Here is a 4,217-nt window from a genome sequence, read left to right on the forward strand (position 1 = left end):
ATATAGCTTCCTTTCAAATGTATGATGGAGAAAGTCTGTATGAAGCGTGGGAACGCTTTAAAGAGTTGATACGAATTTGCCCGAATCATGGAGTTTCTGATTGGGGCATCATTCACACGTTTTATCATGGCTTAACCCCACCATTGAAAGCAACTGTTGATGCAGCTGCAGGGGGAGATCTTTTGGATTGCTGTGTGCTATGCAGGAGGGTATGACAACAACAACAGGAGCAATGACAACTATCAAGGGAACAATAACCGAGGCTGGAGGAATCAGAATAATGCTGGAGGTAGTGGAGGAAACTACCAGAACCGACCCCCGTATCCCAGGCAGAACCAACAAAACTGGGATAAGGGTGAAGGGAAGTCCCAATCCTTTGAGACTTCTGTCAAGGAGTACATGAATGCGAAAGCTAGAAACCCAAATTGGTCAGCTGGCTGGAGCACTCAAACAGAGGCAACCAGGGACACTCCCTAGTGACACAGAAAAGCCGTCTCAGGATAACCAGGAGCATTGTAATGCTATAAGCCTACGAGATGGAAAGACTTTACCACCCCCAGATTTAGTGGCACGACCTCGAAAGCGCGAACCAGCAAAACAGCCCATAGGAAAGGAAGTTGAAGAAGCCACTGACCCTTCACACCTTGAAGCTCAGACAGGACCAGAAGAGAAGGTCCAGAGCAATGAGTCTGCTGAAATCAAACCGGATGACGCAACACCTGTAGCAGACCTTGGAGCAACAAAAGTCAGTGAACCAGTTTCAGTTCCAACTTATGTTCCCCCATGCAAGAGAAGGAGTGAACCGATTGAGCCTCCTTTTCCACAGAGGTTGAAAAAGCAACACGAGGATAAGCAGTTTAGCCAGTTTCTCGACTTGATGAAACAACTTCACATAAACATTCCTCTAGTAGAAGCTCTGGAGCAAATGCCTTCGTATGCAAAATTTATGAAGGACATTTTGTCAAAAAGAAGAAAGATCGAAGAGTTTGAGACCGTAGCCCTCTCTCAACAATCGTGCAAGTACCTGACTAAAATTCCTCCCAAACTAAAGGATCCTGGTATATTCACCATCCCGTGTACAGTTGGGAAGAACTATCTTGGTCGGGCACTTTGTGATCTGGGCTCAAGTGTAAATCTAATGCCAGCTTCCATCTTCAAGCAGCTTGACATAGGAGCAGCAAGACCAACCACAGTCACTCTTCAACTTGCAGACCGATCTATAGCCAAGCCAGAAGGAAAAATTGAGAATGTCCTTGTCCAAGTAGACAAGTTCATTCTACCAGCTGACTTCATCATCTTAGATTTTGAAGCAGATCAAGAAGTTCCAATAATTCTGGGCAGACCATTCCTGGCTACCGGTGATGCTATCATAAATGTCAGAAAGGGTGAACTTTCTATGAGTGTAAACGGAGAAGAAGTGAAGTTTAATGTCATGAAAGCAATAAAGTTTGATGAAGATAACACTGAGGAATGCTCTAGCATTTCGATCCTTGACTCGGTCATAAGAGAAGAACAGCAGGAGCATTTGCAGCCAGAGATAGGCATGAAGGACTTTGAAGAGCTGGAAGAATACCTTGCATCCATCAGTTTCCACCAACCCCAGGGAAGGAAAGAAAGGGTCTTTGAATCCTTAAACCGATCAGAGCAGGAGCAAAGACCGAAATTGCCTTCAGTAGAGCAACCACCTACCTTGGAGTTAAAACCCTTACCTGAACACCTGAAATACACTTATTTGGGTAAAGACAACACTCTCCCTGTGATTATTTCTTCTTTGCTAACCCATGAACAGGAACTTCAACTCACACAAAAGCTCAAAGATTACAAAGGAGCAATCGGCTGGACCATGGCTGACATAAAAGGAATTAGCCCAACAATTTGCATGCACAAGATTTTGCTCCAAGACCCTGACAGCTCATCTGTGGAGCATCAAAGGAGGCTGAATCCCAATATGAAGGAGGTGGTAAGAAAAGAAATCATCAAATGGCTTGATGCAGGTATAATCTATCCCATCTCAGATAGTAAATGGGTTGCTCCTGTGCAATGCGTTCCAAAAAAGGGTGGCATTACTGTAGTTGAAAATGACAAACAAGAGTTAATAGCCACCAAAAAAATAACTGGGTGGAGGATTTGTCAAGACTACAGGAAATTAAATAATGCTACCCGAAAGGATCATTTCCCCCTTCCTTTTATTGACCAAATGCTGGATCATCTAGCTGGGAAAGAATTCTTTTGTTTCTTAGATGGGTATTCGGGATACAACCAAATCCCGGTTGCTCCTGAAGACCAACACAAAACCACTTTTACGTGCCCCTTTGGGACGTTTGCATTCAGAAGAATGCCTTTTGGGCTATGTAATGCCCCTGCAACTTTTCAAAGATGCATGTTTGCTTTGTTTACTGATTTGGTAGGAGAAGCAGTAGAAATTTTCATGGATGATTTTTCTGTCATTGGTTGCTCTTTTCCTACTTGCCTTAATAACCTTGAACAGGTATTGAAAAGATGTGTCAAGAGCAATTTAGTGCTGAATTGGGAAAAATGCCACTTCATGGTAAGAGAAGGCATTGTGCTAGGACACAAAATCTCAAGCAAGGGCCTCGAGGTGGACAAGGCTAAGGTGGAAGCAATTGAGAAGCTACCTCCCCCTACCACAGTAAAAGGGATCAGAAGCTTCTTGGGACATGCTGGGTTCTACAGACGTTTCATTAAAGACTTCTCCAAAATCGCCAAACCACTTTGTGAACTTCTGGAGCAAGACAGGAAGTTCAATTTTGATGAAAAATGTTTGACAGCCTTCCTGGAGCTCAAGTCGAGGCTGGTGTCCGCACCCATCATTCAAAGCCCAGATTGGAGTCTTCCTTTTGAACTAATGTGTGACGCCAGCGATTTCGGCTTGGAGCAGTTCTTGGGCAGCGAAAAGACAAAGTCTTCAGAACTGTTTACTACGCTAGTAGAACTCTTACTCCGGCACAAGCCAACTACACAGTGACGGAGAAGGAGATGCTGGCAGTTGTATTTGCATGTGACAAGTTTCGTTCATATCTAATATGCTCCAAAGTCACAGTATTCACTGATCATTCAGCAATCAAGCAACTCTTTGCTAAGAAGGATGCCAAGCCAAGACTAATTAGATGGGTACTGTTGCTCCAAGAATTTGACCTTGAGATCAAGGACCGGAGAGGAAGTGATAACAAGGTGGCTGACCACCTATCTCGATTAGAGAGGGCAAGCCCACAAGAAGGAGATCATATCAAGGAGACATTCCCTGATGAGCAGCTTCTGATGATCTCTGAAAAACAAGCTCCTTGGTTTGCAGATATTGCAAACTACCTGGCTGCCGGAATAGAGCCATACCACTTGAATCACCAAGGGAGAAAGAGGTTCCATCATGAAGCTAAGCAGTATTTCTGGGACGACCCTTTGCTCTACAAAAGGTGTTCTGACCAATTACTTCGAAGGTGTATCCCTGAAGGAGAACAACAGAAAATACTGGAGCAATGCCACAACTCCCCTTATGGAGGACACTTTGCTGGAGCAAGAACAGCAGCTAAAGTGCTGCAGTCAGGTCTATACTGGCCCTCCTTGTTTAAAGATGCTAATGTTTTTGTTAAAAAATGTGACAGGTGCCAGAGAACAGGGAACATTACAAGAAAGCATGAAATGCCCCTTGTTCCAATAATGGAGGTTGAATTGTTCGATGTATGGGGCATTGATTTCATGGGGCCTTTCCCACCTTCCTTTGGAAACAAGTATATACTTGTTGCAGTTGACTATGTGTCGAAATGGGTAGAAGCTGTTGCTACCCCCACCAATGATGCCAGGATAGTGCTGAAGTTCATCAAGAAGAATATTTTCACTCGATTTGGAACCCCTAGAGCAATTATCAGCGACGGGGGTACACATTTCGTGAACAAACAATTCCAATTGCTCCTGAAGAAATATGGAGTGCAGCACAAAATTGCCACCCCTTACCACCCACAGACCAGCGGGCAGGTAGAGGTGTCCAACAGGGAGATAAAAAAAATCCTGGAAAAGGTCGTAAACCCAGATAGAAAAGATTGGTCCAACAAATTGGATGATTCCCTATGGGCGTATCGAACAGCTTATCGAACGCCCATTGGCTGCTCCCCCTATAAGTTGGTGTTTGGAAAAGCGTGTCACTTGCCTCTGGAACTTCAACACAAAGCATTCTGGGCCATCACATTGCTAAACATGGATTC

General features: G+C 44.2%; 1 pseudogene; it reads right to left on the reverse strand.

Annotated features, from left to right (window-relative positions):
* Window positions 1-94, reverse strand: LOC133291874 (small nucleolar RNA R71; annotated as a pseudogene; the record flags this gene model as incomplete).
* Between the last annotated feature and the right edge of the window lie 4,123 nt (window positions 95-4,217).

The sequence above is a fragment of the Gastrolobium bilobum genome, unplaced genomic scaffold (assembly GCF_033153095.1).
Source record: "Gastrolobium bilobum isolate Gb01-03AN ecotype WA unplaced genomic scaffold, APGP_CSIRO_Gbil_v1 utg42368, whole genome shotgun sequence".
NCBI classification, from domain to species: domain Eukaryota; kingdom Viridiplantae; phylum Streptophyta; class Magnoliopsida; order Fabales; family Fabaceae; genus Gastrolobium; species Gastrolobium bilobum.